Source organism: Myxocyprinus asiaticus, chromosome 35, assembly GCF_019703515.2.
Source record: "Myxocyprinus asiaticus isolate MX2 ecotype Aquarium Trade chromosome 35, UBuf_Myxa_2, whole genome shotgun sequence".
Lineage (NCBI taxonomy): Eukaryota > Metazoa > Chordata > Actinopteri > Cypriniformes > Catostomidae > Myxocyprinus > Myxocyprinus asiaticus.
The window spans coordinates 15,059,471-15,078,109 of NC_059378.1; positions in this window are offsets into that span (position 1 = coordinate 15,059,471).

An 18,639-nucleotide genomic window follows, 5' to 3' on the forward strand; every position below is an offset into this window, starting at 1 on the left:
GTGAATGACTTTCTTTCTTCTGCTGAACACAAACAAAGATTTCTAGAAGAATATTTCAGCTCTGTAGGTCCATATAATGCAAGTGAATGGGTACCAAAAATTTTAAGCTTCAAAAAGCACATAAAGGCAGCATAAAATTAATCCACGAGACTCCAGTGGTTAAATCCATATCTTCAGAAACAATATTATAGGTGTGGGTGAGAAACAGATCAATATTTAAGTCCTTTATTACTCACTGCCCAGTAGGTGTCAATATGCACAAAGAATGCGAATAGCCAAAAACAAAAGAAGAAGAGTACGAAAGTGAAAGTGGAGAATGATAGGAAAAGGTCATACTTCTATGTTGCTTTTATGTGCTTTTGGAGCTTCAAAATTTTGGTCACCATTCACTTGCATTATGAGGACCTACAGGGCTGAAATCTTCATTTGTGTTCTGCAGAAGAACGAGTCATACACATCTGGGATGGCATGAGGATGAGTAAATGATGAGTGAATTTGAATTTTTGGGTGAACTATCCATTTAAGAAGAACTATTTTCAAATGTTTGAGGATTTTTTATTTATTTATTTATTTATTTATTTATTTATTATTTATTTTTTGCAAAAAAAAAAAAAAAAAAAAAAAGGAAATAGCATTTTAAAGTTATGATAATCTCACAGTTGTGTTAAATCCCAACAGGTAAGATGTTTAATGAATTTACTAGGTTGTTTCAAATGTGATGTGCTTTATAATGTTGAGCCAGAAGTCTCAATGGACTTTTTATGTAGAAATGTGATTTTAGACCAAATGTTTTTGACTATTTTGTCTTTTGTTAATATATTTTATTTTTCAGCTTTCAAACAATGTGAATGTTATCATGAAATTCAAACAATAAATGTTGTTTTGAAGCTTCTTAATGTGGTGGTGACTAATCATGCAAGTCAATTCAAATGGATGCACTGCATAGCACTCTCTCTCTCCATAGAAACACCCAGCATTTTTACATTCAAAAAATGATCACGAGGTTCTGGCTCGGTTAAAAGATTAAAGGTTAAAAGACAGTTACATTTATCGTTACGATTTACCTGTGTTGAAATTTTGAATTTGTTAGACAAGACAACAGTTAGAATGACCTGACAATTTCATTTTATTAAGATGCTCTAAAGAAAATATTTGAGAACTTCTTAAGAATTGTTTAAGAATTGCACTTCTAATGAACTTCTTATTTATCTAACTTATCCTAAGAACTTTCTATTCTTTTTTTCTGAAGAACATTTAATTAAAACATTTCTAAATGGGATTGCACAATTTCTTTTTCTTTGAATCCAAATGGACAAAAATGTACCTTAAAATTTGAAATGCCAAAATTGAAACACTATTGTCGATCAGTATAAGGAATGTTTAGGATTGTTTCAAAGGCTCCCCTTCAATTATGCAGACCATTAATATTTGCAGTATACAAATACCAACACACTATTTCACACATTGTAACTCTTCAAGGTAATTTATTACCTAAAATCAATATTGGTTGCTGTTATAATCATACAGTTAACTTGCATATGAATCATTTATTCATAATAATACATTGCACATACTTGTATCACATTCTGATACACAACAATGGAGTTTTAGGGTACATTGTGCTGTAATAATTCAGCATAAGCCATCCATTACCTGTTTTGCTTCCTGATCCACAGGCCAGAGAATGAAAGCGCATGTTTTGGCACAGCTCAAACCTTTTTTCTTTTATCCTGTAGAGACTAGAGATCCATTCTGACACTGTCCAGCATGCACAAAAAGGTGGTTCAATAAGGTAGAACTGCATTCCAAGCAATCGATTTAACTTTTCCCAATTTGTTTCCTGCACAGCTGCTAGAACAGGCCATGAAATTGGAACCATCCACTCTGAAAAAAGGGCTTCCTGTTGCTTTGGCATATAATCTCTTTTTGCTTATGTTTACATTCCTATAGTCTGCTACTTTTATATATAGCGACGGATTTCCTGATATCAGTACATCAGATCATCATATGTCCCTGGGACTGCACACTTTGTACAAACATCAGTGAAAAGCGGATTTACTAATTCAAGCCTTGGTAAAATGCGAACAGGTCAAACTTGAAAAGCTGTATTTCTTGCAGAGTTTCGAATTCATTCAAAAATGCCCAGGATAGCTGAAAGCAACAATAAAATAAGGTTTTAACCTTATTCAGTATACCCTAAGGACAGTCTCCCTGTTCAAGGAAGACAGCATTGGTTGATAAGCCGCTGTACTTTTTATCTAGAATTGCTTTAGGCTTTTATGGTATTTCCATTTCAGCTGTTGACAGTAAAGACATTTGTTTTGTTTGCTGGTTACATTTTTCAAGATAGGCATTCACACCTTAGGCAGGGACATGACAACACCAGTGACAACAAATACGATGGAAATGTCTGTCTTCCAACTGGTGTTCTGTTATTACCCTTGTTTTCTTCCATGAAATGAACATTGCATCTCAGTGTAATTTATGGCATCACTGGGATAAGATATGACATATTGGTTGTGTCGCAACTTGCAATCCACTCGCTAGGTCAGTAGTAAGTGCAATGCTGAGGGAGTTGGCCATTTCTAGGGCTGTCCACTTGTAAAAATCGGTCCAGTGCACTGAAACGTTCGCTCCCAACAAGTTCCCAGAATGCAGCATAAAATCCAGTGAGCACCAGCTGCTCATTCTAGGTGTGTCTGAATCACCTCACTATGTCATGAATCAATGTATCCTGAACATCAATTCGGGGACTGGCAAGGGTGTTGATTTACTGAGCATTGAGACGCTTATAAATCAATTACCTGTGACACGGTTACGAGGTCGCACTTTTAAACGCAGCTGGGATAAATCAGCAACATCGCTGTATAAATGACACTATTGTGCATTTTTGTTAAAATTATTAAAACTTACAGCGTTGTTTTGAAAGATAAATGACATAAGTGAAGAAATACATTTTTAATGTTTTAATGTATCATGTACTATGATTAATTACAGAAAACTTTGCGATTAATTAGTTAATTTTTTAATCGATTCACAGCCCTAAAATAATTAAACAAAGGAGGGTATTTCTGGCCTTCTTCTAACAACTCTAATATTATAAAAAAAATTGTTTCCCTTTCATGAACATTATGGATGAAAGATTCTCTTTTAAAGAGAAAATAAGGCTTTGACATCATATATTTGCACTTGCGCTTGTCCTCTAACAATTAGAGAGACTTTAGAAGACTTGATGACATTTCCGGTAAGGGAACATAGTGAGCAACAATGCTCCCTGGTTTTTACGATGCATTCTGGGAATATTAAGGGAGCGAACGTTTCAGTGCATTGGAATGATTTTGCAATTGGGACAACTCTAGTATTGACTGACTCCCTGACCAGTGCCCTGACTACTTCACTAGGGAGCTGACTGAGACGCACCCTATATTTACTTACTGCAAATGTCGTTATATCTCTCATGTGTCTCAAATCATCAGAGTATGCGATGAAGTGTAAATGTATAAAGGGGAGCCCTATTTTTGATGTCTAAAGTGCATTAAAAGGGAAATAATCCTGCAAATATTTATTACACAGGAATTAGATTAATATGTATTTGTTTATGTATGTTCTAAATACTAATATTCATACTGTAAGCATTTTGTGCCTTGATTTACAGTAGTATATTTGTATAATGATTGAATGCCATTATGTATGTGCATTACCTGTTTTGCTTGATAAAATACATGCAGGACTGTACGTTTTAACAGCTTCAATGATGATGCAAAATGGCATGTTATATAGTTTGTAATCGTGTAATCTGTGTCCCAATGAATCAAGGCTCTTGCTGGTGCCTGAAATCATCTTTACAATATACTAATTCATGTCATAACTTGAAAGTGTAATGAGACAACCATTAAAAGACTAGTTTGTTTTGTTTTTATGTGAGGCTTGGAAAAAAATGAATTTAAATAATGGCACAGCAGTCTCTGTGAATGATTGAGCAGAAAACATATGGACAAGACTGATAAAAAACATTAAAAATGTGTAAAGTCAACCAATCAGATTAGAGCTTACCAGATCAAGAAAGTGCTTTCCAGTTCATTGAAAGGACTGTGGGTGGTTTATGGGCATGCAGTCTGAGGCTGAGACTATTGAAACATCAAATTTAACATTATTGTCCCATTATGAGCTAACGGGACAGACTGGAAAAAAAATGCAGATATTAAAGTAAACCTCTTGCATATGTGTGCATGTTAAGGGTAGGAAATGTGTGTAGAGAGCAACTGCACTGGGTAATAAATTGACCCACCAAATTCCTCTCAGGCTGTGCACCATCTGAAGAGAGAAAGAGGGGGAAAGAGACAGGCAGAAAGAGAGAGAGGTGTATGGGGAACACAGCTGCTGGAGCTGCAGAACTGAATTGCAGAGGAGACGCTGTAGGGGAATGAAATGAAGAGAAAGCAGGGGGTGTAATTGTAGTTTAAATGTGTGTTTTAGTCAGAGATGGAGGTAATAGGTTATTATATGCCTCCGGGGACCCATGTTAGAGCATCTGCAGAAGCTCAGAAGAACCGTTCAGTCTCCTGCTTCTTCTCTCACCACCCGTGACGAGGCAAATAGGAGCGCGATGGGAAGCAGCAGTAAATACCTGCTCGAGCTTCCCGCCTCATGTTTAAAAAGTGCCTCTCTACCCCCCGTTTGTGAAATGAATATGCGAGCATCTGCGAGAAGCATATCCATCACTCATGGCTGTGTCCCATGGAATGAACAATCTTGCTCCCGACATGGAAATGGAGCTGTTTTTGTACTTAAAATAGTTATCGTACCTTCCGGGAAGCCACTTATTTAAATGAGTCAACAATTATTTCTGAATTTGGTTGCAGGCGAATGTTGAGGATAAGAGGATAGCGTAGTAAGCTAATGTGTCACAGGTGGTCTCTGCAATGACAGAGGAGCTTGTCAATTAAAGGGAGAGTTCACTCAAAAAAGAAAATTCTCTCATCATTTACTCACCCTCATGCCATCCCAGATGTGTATGACTTTCTTTCTTTTGCTGAACACAAACAAAGATTTTTAGAAGAATATTTCAGCTCTGTAGGTCCTCACAATGCAAGTGAATGGGTACCAAAGTTCTGAAACTTCAAAATGCACATTAACGCAGCATAAAAGTAATCCATAAGACTCCAGTGGTTAAATCTATATCTCATCTGATAGGTGTGGATGAGAAACAGATTAATATTTGAGTCTTTAAATTTTTACCATAAATTCTCCTCCCTGCCCAGTAGGTGGTGATATGCATGAAGAATGCGAATTGCCAAAAACAAAAGAAGAAGAATATGAAAGTGAAAGTGGAGATTGATAGTAAAAAAAATCTTAGTTTATGTTCAGCAGAAGAAAGAAAATCATACAAATCTGGGATGGCATGAGGGTGAGTAAATGATGAGATAATTTTTGGGTGAACTATCCCTTTAAGTTGCCAGGCATTCTTAAGTTGTACCATTATCTGACATGCTTTTGCATTGGGAAAATTAGATAGTTTACGAATGTAATCTAAACAAGATGTAAAATTAGCCATGGATGCGATCAAGGGCGTAGATTTGACTTGAATATTGGGGTGTTGCAGCGTGAAGCATTTAAACATTTTTCCATTGATTTAGGGTGACCATATTCTGTTTTTTTTTTTTTTGGGGGGGGGGGGGGTTGGGGGTGGAATAATAGGGTTCAAAACAGTGTTACTATGAATGCAAACTTTATTACAGTGAAAAAGACTCTCTATTAGCATAACATAAATATATATAAATAAATAAAGATTTCCAACATTCTTTTGAATGTCCATGTACTAAAATAAAATATTTGATGCCATGAGTGTACCTTCATTTACTATTACTAATATTTTGAATGGCCATGGAAAATGAAGCAATGTGATAACAATTTTACCTGGTCACAAAAAGTAGTCCGTTAATTTACCTGATGAACTTTCACCTTTTGCTGACCCTTTATGCTTCGCAGAGCTAATGTGTGCTTCTAAATCACTTGCACCTTTATTAGCAACTGACACATAAGTGCCAGCTTTACATGTCATACATTCTACTTCCCACGGATCTTGACCTGGATGAAAGCATGGGAATTTTTTGTGCAAATCTTCTGTTAATTTGCACTTTCGTTTGGGCATTGTTTCCACTCAGCTGTCATTTGCTGCTATTGTCAAGCAACTGTTTGATGCCGAACACAACAGCGCTTCGCGTGTTTGCGGAGAAACTGACAGGCAGGAATTTGGTCAATAGTTGCTGCAAGCCTCTTATAATCGACCAATTGGTGTGCGAAAAGGCGGGACTTACAAAGAGGGGTTAAAGCAGTGCAAATATGCGCACACACACAATAAAGTATTAGACCAGATGCACATCATAATGCAACTAAAGCTGAATCCCGGACCTTTTCGCAAATTTTGAAATCCCAGCCGGACGCTTTTTTAAGGTCCGAAAAAGAGGACATGTCCGGGAAAAAGAGGACGTATGGTCACCCTAATTGTTCATGATATAAATAATGGTGGGGTTGAACTTGCTTGTTTTGATTATTGTGGGGAGGGGTACCTCCCCCCATCATGGAATCTACACCCCTGGACGCAAAACATAGAGGCCTATCTGGTGGTGATCTAGTATTTCATGTAGTGCTTTTTGGTATTTTACAAATTATGTTGTTGATTAGTGTAACTGAAAAAATACAATCTTGGTTGGTTTATCATATTTCAGGAGTAACTTGGTTTGTTGGTAAGCAACAGAGAGAAGGGCATCCCTTTTTATATAAATTAGGGTGAAAACTTTGCAATGATAAGCTCTGGCCCAAAACAATGACTACACGCAGATTTAATAAGACTACATAACACTTCCAGCTAATTAGACCAGTCATATTTATGTATATAAGGGATGATGTTTAGACAGGCAGTCATAGACCTAATTCACAGTAGCTCCATATTTTTTGACATGAATGAAAACGAGCTGTGAAGGATAGACATACAGTCTCTTCAATGGCATCCATTGTTTTTTGTTGACTAAACTATCATGGAAAGCTGTTTTTTTATGTTTCATCAGCAGAACTATCCAAAATAATTTAAACAACAGTACAACCCATTGAAGAGACTGTAAGTCTATCCCTCACAGCCTCATTGTCATTCCCGCCAACATTTAAAGATGGCACTACTATGTCTGTGACTATGGTCCATTATCAAAAAACAATCCCCGACAGAAGCAGTGATGGCTAAGTTATTTAAAAATAGTAATCCACTACAAATGACTAATTATTTCTCTAAAAATTGTAATCAGATTACCTTACAATTACTTTTAAGTTACTTTCTAAAACACTTTTCTGCTCAACAAATTAAAAGCAATGTCTATATCTCTTTCTTGTTCATTGTTACACACAAGTCTTTAGCGCCTCACATTTCTCCTTCACAATGACTCGTTATAGGGCCATAATTCATGTATTCTACATAACTAATATATTCGAAATAAGCATAACCCTATAATGCACTTAAATGTAATTAAATTAATTGAATGTCAGTAACTGTAATCTGATTACAAGAATTTAAAATGCATTACACTACTTTTTTGACTAAAAGTAATTAGATTAAAGTAACTATATACTTTGGAATTGGATTACACCCAACGCTGGACAGAAGTGATCAAGAAATCAAATGCTGGTCAGTGGCAATGGTCAATTCTACAGTTTAGTGATCATTATTATACAAATTATGTATGTAACATAACCATCAAAATATTATATTATATTATATTATATTATATATTATGGTTATGTAACATGCTTGTTATATCCAGTGTATGGTTTAAATATTTAGGATATGCAACTGTCTTTCCAAAGAGCAATAATCTGCTATCTGTAACATCATGCCACATTAAACATTTATAATAGTGAGTTTTTCACACTTTCTCTCTCTTCCTCTCTTTCTGACTCTCTTTGGTAACACTTCATTAGGTTTAGTGACCGCACTGCATCTGTCCTTCAGGTTATTAATGCCAATAAATAAGGCACAACGGAACCTGCTGGAAGGGAGCTCATTTGTCCTACCTGTCAAGCTGATGGATACAGTTTTGTACAATCATGCTTTATTTAGTGTCCTTCTAATTGTATCTCTCTCTCTCTCTCTCTCTCTCTCTCTCTCTCTCTCTCTCTCTCTCTCTCACACTCTCTCTCTCTCTGCCCTCTTAACAGCAGTGAGTCCCATGAAGCTAAGTTTGGTTGCTTAGCTCTAGGAACAGAGAGGGAGGCAGAGGGCAGAAGACCCCCGGCTGAGAGGTCTACGGCTCTAATAGCGGATTCAGATTAGAGAGAGTCCCTCAGCACGAGCAGTGAGCGACCGCGTGTGAAAGCTCTGGCTGTCATCAATATCGCTGCAGCCACACGGAAAGATCCTTCAGAAAATCCAATTGCATGGCATGAATTCTGAGGTCCCAGCAGAAACGTGAATGCCCTTTTTTCATTTTTTATCCCATTCCTCAGGAGAATATCCAGCAATCATGTCAATGTAATGTATCACACTGAGGCAATTACACAGTCCTTGAGCTCAGGACTGGAAGCAGAAAATGCAGCTTTAGAACTTGATCTTCATGCCCATACTATGACGGGACTGTACCAGTCAATCCAATAGTGCATCTCTTATATGTTGCTTCATCAGATTTTCCTACTGATGGCAATACCTTTCATATTCCAGATCTGGTCTGGATTTTACCTCGCCACCCCATAATTTAGCCCCATATCTGAGGGGCAGTAACTTCGACTTGGCTACTATGGTAGTTATTGGTTTTTATTTTTGAAAATTTTACTGTCTCAAGGCTTAGCTAAAGTTATAACACATGACAATACTGCTTGCAGTTTTCCAACTACAGTGGCCACAACAAGTATTTGGACACTTTAGCCACACTTACAATGTAGAAATGTCCTTATGTACACTTAACAAAATGTTAACTTAAATGGATATTTCACCCAAAAATGAATATTTCAGCTCTGTAGGTCCATAAAATACAAGTGAATGGTGGCCAGAACTTTTTATCTTCAAAAATCACGTAAAGGCAGAATAAAAGTAATCCGCACGATTTCAGTGGTTAAATCCATATCTTTTGAAGCAATATGATAGGTGTGGGTTAGAAACAGATCAATGTTTAAGTCAACTTTTTCTTTAAATCGCCACCTTTGACCATCCAAAAAACAAAAGAAGACTGTAAAAGTGAAAGTGGATATTTATTGTAAAAAAGGACTTAAACATTGATCTGTTTTTCACTCACACCTATCATATCACTTTTAAACAGTGGCGAATTCTCAGGGCCAGCAAAGCCTTCTCTGCTGGCCTAACATGCCAAGTAAATGTGTATTTTTAACTGCTTTCCACTCAAAAATAATCTACAAACAAACAGAGAAAAACGAAAAGTTTATCCAGTCAGAATTTATTTATTGACGCTTACAAGCGAAGCGTGACAACTGTTTCACAAATGGCATGCCCGAAGCAGCACATGAGTTTGAGCTCCACCCCCTCAGGCCTTCAGAATTCCTACAGAATCCCTCAACAGTGCAAATGAATGGGCAACTAAAGTCAGATTGTGAGATTCATCAGCCAATCAGACTGATTGATTTGTTCTTGGTGGGTGTGATCTTTAGGATATGTCCCTGTCGAGGCCTTCTAGCTGGCCTTGAGTGACGCAATCATGCTTTAAGTGATGTAATTTGAAAACGAAAAGCGCGAGATCTTGCTGACGAGTCGGCTGTCACTGCTACATCACCATTGAGAAAGAGATCTTTATGGATTTAAAAACAGGAGATGTTCAGCATGACCTTGTGATTGCTTCATTTATTAAACAGGAAAGGGGGACCGATTTTCACATCAAGTAAATTGGTAAGTGCTTTTTACATTGTTATAGCAACATCAGGAGTTTTCTACTTGCTTGAGTATTCAGTGTTGGATCCAGTTTTGAAAAGTAGTGCTGCATTCCATTCAACTCGGAAAGTCGGATTTTACAACTTCCTACCAGGAAAAGTGCAATGGAATGCATCTTGAAGTCAGAATTACAACTTGTAGGCTCGTGCAGAAATTCTCAACTCCGATTTCGACGAGTTGCAGGGGCACGATGTCACACAAACATGTCGACACTCAGGGAGATATACAAAGTAAGTGATAAACATTCACTTTATTAAGTAATATTGATAAATGAGTTAGTTTCCACATTACATGATAGTAAAGCTTGTTTAACAAAGGCCTGCAGAAACAGGTGTATAAAACATTATAATCTCTTTTGATAATCGTACACCTGAAGCACAAATGCTAGCGCTGCAGCCTTGTTTAACAGTTGGGTTGCTAGGAGACATCTCTAAAGAGAGTCAAACCCCTGCTAAGCGAATGGGAGCGTTGCAGTTTTGTTTCTTAAACGTCATCTTCCAAATATCGGGGAATGGAATACATTTATGGTTGGAGATATCAAGTATGAATATCCCACATCCAACTTGAATGGAACGCAGCATTTTTTTTTTTTTTTTTTTTTTTTTCACATTTTAGAATAATAGTAAAGTCATTAAAACTATGGAAGAACATAAATGGAACTATGGGAATTATGTTGTGACTAAACAAATCCAGAATAAATCAAAACTGTGTTATATTTTAGCATCTTCAAAGTAGTCACCCTTTACCTAGAATTGGCAGAAATATACTCTTGACATTTTCTCAACCAACTTCTTGAGGTATCACCCTGGGATGCTTTTTAAACAGTATTGAAGTAGTTCCCATCTATATGTTGGGCACTTATTGGCTGCTTTTCTTTATAATTTGGTCCAAATCATCAATTTAAAAAAAAAAAAAAATTTTTTTTATTACATTTTAGTTTTATAATGAAATAAATTAATATGTTGGCACAATTATATTTTTGTCTACAAATCTAATTTCAAACATTTCAATCATACGCCTTCAAATCAAAAGATTTTTAAGATCATGAGAAACATTTCAGTCAAGTGTTTCAAAACTTTTGACCGGTAGTGTATATATTATAATTTTCTTGTGATGTGGATGTGATGATTTACACTGAAAAGAGTTTGGAGTGGGGTTTGCTTAAATTAAACAACCTAGGACACAATTTCCACGCAGAAATCGCAAATACATTTAACAGCCCATATTTTTAAGTAAAGGCTACACACAATTCTTGGTGGCTTTAACTAGAAATTCTCAAGTAAAGTTTACTTTGCAATAGTCTTTTTCATGTAAATTTGATTCTTTATTGGTACTTTTTACTTAAGCAATGTAACACTGAATTAAGTCATGCTTTTGAAAGGGTGTTAGCACTGTATTTAGTCATTCATTCCATGGCACATGAAATAGCTTACACAGAGAAGATTCATGTATGCTACAGTATGTAGCCTATTAGACAACATCACCTTGCTGTAATGGTGATAGAATCAAGATCCAGAGCTGTATTCATAGACCTGAACACTGAACACGATGATGGTGGCAATCAACAGATAATTTTTTTGAACAGGTAATTGAACAGTATAAAATGAACTTCAGACTTCACAAAATAAGAGATTACCAAACCTAACAACAAACTGAACAATAAAAATGGTGTACATAAACTTGCAGTGAACAGTGAAACCATGCTAGCTCATTAATTATTCAAGCCCAATGCATACTGGGAACACCAACTTCGAAAAGTTAAGTAAAATGTACTTATTTCATTTACTTGTTTTCATTGTACTTATTTTTATTTACAAACTGAAATTTACTCAAATTAGCAAATAAATATGAAATGGTTTTCTACTTTAAGACTGATACAAGATTACACACTGTAAAGATAGCAAACAATCATAAATAATATTTACTTTTAAGCTAGAACATTAATTTGTACATGCTTGAATTGAGTACAAATGTAGAATTTACTTAATATTTTCAAGTTCACGCTTTAAATTATTCAATGTAGAAAGTGCTTAATATTTTCTGCTCAGTCATTTTTTTCAGTAACTGCAACGACACTGTGTCATATTATTGGCTTTTAGGGCACTGAATTACTGCAGTTTTTTATGTTAATTGAGAATTTTGCATCAAAAGAAGTTGAGTTTAAATGAGTTGCAATTAGTTAAGCTAAGAACAATTGAGCTTAGGAAATTCTCAGTAAACGATTGCACAGAATTAAGTTGCACAGAATTGAGCTGATTGAATAATATTGAGTTGAGTTAGCTGCTTGAGTTGTACTTGAGTTAATCAAACAGATTTGAAGTGACTGGATTGGCTTCAGTAAAAAGAGCAGGCCACATAGGGATCAGAGGATCAATGATGATATTTTCATATAATCATGGATAATAGCTTTAGTTTTTTTGCAAAGAATTATTGGAGATGTAAATACCATTCAGGGCCATGTGATTTAAAACTAAAATAAATATGAAAATGAAAGACATTGTTTGTTCCATTTAAAAAAATTATATCCTTTCAAATTCCAGATAAATATGGTATATTTCATAAGTAGCCCATGGAATATACAGTATTAACTGTAGTGCATTAAAAAACAGATGCTGAATAGAATTTCATAAAACATCAATCTGATATTCCATTTCTTAATTTCTTTTAAATTCATTTTATTTTGACAGGCAGGTACACACATACTCATGATGGTGTCCAACAGAGGCCTGTCTGCTAATGCAAAGCCACTCAATGTGGCGTGAAGAACAGACACGTGCAGTCATTTAGGTAAAGGTCATTTCATCTTACAATATGACAACTGTTAGCAGGGCTGCTGTTCTGTATTTATGAGCAGGCGTGTGCATTTATGCATGTTTGTGTGTGAAAAAAAAAAGGGAAGATATTTCTGAAAGGAAAGATATTTTGACTCCCTTTACATATCCCATTTGAATCAGACCTAAACAAAAAATGAAACGATTGAGTCAGGATAATTTCTGTGTTGCTGGATACAGGTTTTCGCCTTTCTCTTTCCATTTATACACCTATATCTCATGCTTAAATAAGCCCATCACTATGTGTATGGGTGGCATCTCTCTGTGATAGAGAGAGGCTTTTTATAAGCAGGGCTGGTTGTCTGGTGCAAAGTCGTATAAGGAATACTAATACAGGTCTTTGTGTGGCACAGGCTTTGACCTGGGGAGAGAAAGAGAGCGCAAACATTGTGAATTTAATGGCAAAAATACAAAGACTAAGATAAATACGTCCTATTTACTGCACCTGGGGAGCTGCGCCAAACTAGCTTGGCATTTTGATGGTCCTTAAAAATAATTGTGTATAAACCTTGAATAACTTTCCCTAATCTCTCTCTCTCTCCTCTCTCTCTCTCTCTCTCTCTATCAGAGTTGTGGTAAAAGTCTTAATCCCCTATCCCCCACAATGGACATTGAGGCTTGACTTTAATATGCTGCTGGGAGAGAATAAATTGCCCATTGGAATGAATCTATCTATCTCCCATTGACTCATTTTGGACATGTTATGACAAGGCAATCTGTTACTGAGATGAGTTTTGTGTTTCTCTAACACTGATGGTCTTTCAGACATCACATTCTCATATTAGAAAACCTGTGTGGCATATAAATCAGCTTCTTTAATGGTGTACTCTGTAATTTTTTTCCTCATTAAAAAAGTTTAACTCCTTAAAACATTAATTGTAATTTTGCAATATATGTAGGAAATCATGACCACTCACATTAAAATAAAGACTCCACTCACATCAGAAACCATATAAAAGCTGTTTTATTCATGGAGATGGTCCGCACATGGGGGCTGCCATGTTAGAATCATATGACCAGCCGAATACTAATCGCTCAATCGCAGTGACCGCCCTGTTATTTGACACTTTCACTCATTGATTAAAGTAATCATGGCTGACTGTGAATACTAAATTTCTACAATGGCATCCGAAACTGAAAAGTATTGATTTTAAATGATGCTGCACCCATGCCGCTAGGTGTCAATGTAAGTCTAAGATGACACAAAGATAAAAGTTACTGAGTACACCTTTACATCACAGTTTTCTAAAGTGAGGGAGAACAATACCAGGTGAAACAAGCTGCAGGTTTTCAAAGAGCATTATTCAGTCCATTTGTGAACAGGAACCTTAATGGAAAAAGTTCTCGGAAATACTCTGTTGGAAAAAAGAACCACTTTTGGTCATTTCACTGTACATACACAATAGTTCAATTACATATAGCTGCATCTCATTATTGACTTTGCAAATAATCAGAAAAAGAAATACCTAACACATTCATTTAGGGAACTATGTCGCAATATAGGGCCTTTTAGTGTAGCACTTTCCCAGAAAAATTAAGGTGTTAAACCAAAACACACCTATGCTCATATTCACAAAAGGGTGACTATATGGATGTTAGAGAATGCAAATGCTCTAAAACCAACTTCCTCTGAGTGGAAGTGCAACATTGCCATCTATCGGGCTCAAAAAGAACACCAAGCCTGCGTGTCCCTGCACAGTAGATCCATCTCTATTCTAAGACACTTAGCGAGTCAACCATGCGATATAAAAAACATGCAAATGTCTCATTTTGTTAGCGCAAGACACGGATCATGAACGTGCATTCGTCCCTGCTATCACAGTATTAGCGTTTCTGACATGCAACTTCTCTGTGTGAAACAAGGATTGACACATACCAATACTCCAAGCTTGCAGAGTGATGTTAAAAATAATGGATTTTTTCCTATTCATATATCAACAATAACACCTTACCCACAGGGGATGTTTTTCAGCTGCAAATGGACTGGGCAGTTTTGCCTATTAATCACACATTTGGCCCAAAGTCACTTCCAACCCAGCCTAATTTGCATGCCGTGTCCCTCTCCATGCACTTTCTAATAACTGCATTTCTTGGTTATGCATTATGAGCCGTGAAATCTATTCCACTGGCTTGCATTTGAAAAACCACTCTCCACAGGTATTGCATTTGCATGGGAACTGGCAGAGGCCAGCAGAAAATGCAGTAATCATAATACAGTGCTATAGGCACTCACGTCTGGTGCTGCCTGTTTAATTTCACCACCTTATTCCTGTGGAACTAGTGAATGCTGGAATGGGATTCTTGTATGTGCGAGATAGGATTGGGGATAGTGTATTGTACAGCAGAGATGCTGGGAGTTATAACAAGAATGCAGATTTGGGTCTTGTCACTCATACTGCAAACACCCACACAAATATAGATTTGCATATCTGTAAACAGTGGGTTAAAAAAAGTCTGAGACCAAATTGAAATCTGTCCGTTTTTATTTTCATTTAAATCTGGGGGAAAAAAAACAAAACAGAAAGTTTGCAAAGGGTTACAAATCTATTTCAAAGGCTCTGGGGCTCCAAAGAACCACAGCGAGAGGCATTATCTCCAAATGGAGAAAACTTGGCACAGTAGTGAACCTTCCCAGAAGTGCCGACCTTCCAAAATTCCTCCAAGAGCATAGCGATGACTCATCCAGAAAGTCACAAAAAAGCCAAGGACAACATCCAAGGAACTGCGGGCCTCTCTCACCTCAATAAAGGTCACTGTTCATGACTCCACTATCAGAAAGACACTGGCCAAAATGCCATCCATGGAAGAGTGGCGAGGCGAAAACCACTGCTAACCCAGAAGAACATTAAGGCTCGTCTGAATTTTGTCAAAACACACCTTGATGATCCACAAACCTTTTGGGAGAATGTTCTGTGGACTGATGAGTCAAAAGTGGATCTGTTTGGAAGACAGGGGTCCCATTACATCTGGTGTAAATTTAACACAGAATTCCACAAAAAGAACATCATACCTACGGTCAAGCATGGTGGTGGTAGTGTGATGGTGTGGGGATGCTTTGCTGCTTTAGGACCAGGGCGACTTGCAATAATTGAGGGAAACATTAATTCTGCTCTCTACCAGAAAATCCTATAGGAGAACGTCCGGTCATCTGTCCGTGAGTTGAAGCTCAAGCGAAATGCAGAAAGACAATGATCCAGAGCATAGGAGTAAGTCCGCCTCTTAATGGCTCAAAATAAGCTAAATTAAAGTTTTGGAGTGGCCTAGTCAAAGTCCTGACTTGAACCTGATTGAGATGCTGTGGCAGGACCTTAAACAGGCAGTTCATGCTCAAAAACCCTCCAGTGTGGCTGAACTAAAGCAGTTCTGCAAAGAAGAGTGGGCCAAAATTCCACCACAGCGTTGTGAAAGACTGATCTCCAGTTATCGGAAGCATTTGGTTGCAGTTGTTGCTGCTAAAGGTGGTTCAAACAGCTATTAAGTTTAAGGGGGCAGTTAGTTTTTCACATGGGTGATACAGGTGCTGGATAACTTTTTTGCTTCAATAAAAAAAAAAGAATATATATATATATATATATATAGTATATTTCAAAACTATATTTAGTGTTTACTCAGGTTGCCTTTGTTTTTTGGTTTGTTTGTTTTTTGTCATATCTTGTTTGAAGATCTAAAACAATTTAGAATGAAAAATACACAAAAATAGAAGAAATCATCAAATACTTTTTCACGGCACTGTATTTAAGATTCGGTAGTATTCAGTGTACACTTTTTGTGAGGTAACCTAGAGGAGCTTCATGTGGTAATATCTTAATTAACTGGTTTTGCTCAATTCAAAAATGTTATCTGACTAAATTTACCTGACAAATTAGGTTATTACCACAAGTAATTTTTATGGGTTAAAGGGATAGTTCATACAAAAACGTAATTAGTAATATAAATACAAGTTGCAATATAAAGTAATATAAAGACAAGTAGTAGCCTAATGTAAAGCACTAATTCTCCAAACTTGCACTATAACACCCTGTAATGCTATAAAACCACTATAACAATGTGACAGTAAAATATACGAACTTTAACCAATTATTTATACATTTCAAAAAATGCATAAACATACACTATATTGCCAAAAGTATTCGCTCATCTGCCTTTAGACGCATATGAACTTAAGTGACATCCCATTCTTAATCCATAGGGTTTAATATGACGTCAGCCCATCCTTTGCAGCTATAACAGCTTCAACTCTTCTGGGAAGGCTTTCCACAAGGTTTAGGAGTGTGTTTATGGGAATTTCTGACCATTCTTCCAGAAGCGCATTTGTGAGGTCAGACACTGATGTTGGATGAGAAGGCCTGGCTCGCAGTCTTCGGTCTAATTCATCCCAAAGGTGCTCTATCGGGTTGAGGTCAGGACTCTGTGCAGGCCAGTCAAGTTCTTCCACACCAGACTCGCTCATCCATGTCTTTATGGACCTTGCTTTGTGCACTAGTGCGCAGTCATGTTGGAACAGGAAGGGGCCATCCCCAAACTGTTCCCACAAAGTTGGGAGCATGGAATTGTCCAAAATCTCTTGGTATGCTGAAGCATACAGAGTTCCTTTCACTGGAACTAAGGGGCCAAGCCCAGCTCCTGAAAAACAACCCCACACCATAATCCCCCCGCCACCAAACTTCACAGTTGGCACAATGCAGTCAGACAAGTACCGTTCTCCTGGCAACCGCCAAACCCAGACTCATCCATCAGATTGCCAGACGGAGAAGCGTGATTCGTCACTCCAGAGAACGCGTCTCCACTGCTCTAGAGTCCAGTGGTGGCGTGCTTTACACCACTGCATCCGACGCTTTGCATTGCACTTGGTGATGTATGGCTTGGATGCAGCTGCTCGGCCATGGAAACCCATTCCATGAAGCTCTCTACGCACTGTTCTTGAGCTAATCTGAAGGCCACATGAACTTTGGAGGTCTGTAGCGATTGACTCTGCAGAAAGTTGGCGACCTCTGCGCACTATGCGCCTCAGCATCCACTGACCCCGCTCTGTCATTTTACGTGGCCTACCACTTCGTGGCTGAGTTGCTGTCAATCCTATCGCTTCCACTTTGTTATAATACCACTGACAGTTGACTGTGGAATATTTAGTAGCGAGGAAATTTCACGACTGGACTTGTTGCACAGGTGGCATCCTATCACAGTACCACGCTGGAATTCACTGAGCTCCTGAGAGCGGCCCATTCTTTCATAAATGTTTGTAGAAGCAGTCTGCATGCCTAGGTGCTTCATTTTATACACCTGTTGCCATGGAAGTGATTGGAACACCTGAATTCAATTATTTGGATGGGTGAGCGAATACTTTTGGCAATATAGTGTATATTAAAACACTGACAGCACTTCACAGGGTGGGCTTGAGTGCAGACTGGGGTGCTGCAGCACCCTTAGCACCCCTACTTCCCGCAGCTATGTGTGAGTGAGAAACGGATCAATATTTAAGTCAATTTTTACAATAAATTCTCTTCCTTGCCGAGTAGGTGGCAATATGCACAAAAAACCACCAACCACAAAAGAAGAAGAATGTGAATTTGAAAGTGGAGAGTGATGGTAAAAATGGCATAAATGTTGATCTGTTTCTTACCCACACCTACAATATATCTTCTGAAGACATGGATTAAAACACTGGAGTCTTATGGATCACTGCCTTTATGTCCTTTTGCATCTTCAAAATGTTGGTACCCAGTCACTTGCATTGTGAGGAGAAATATTGTTTGAGAGCTGAAATATTGTTTTTTATTGTAAGCACTAATCAAATGTAAGCAAATTGTGGCACTGACCATGAATACTCCTTTCTACAAAAGATCATATTTCCTCAATCCCATTGATGCACACAAGATTTCAAATTGT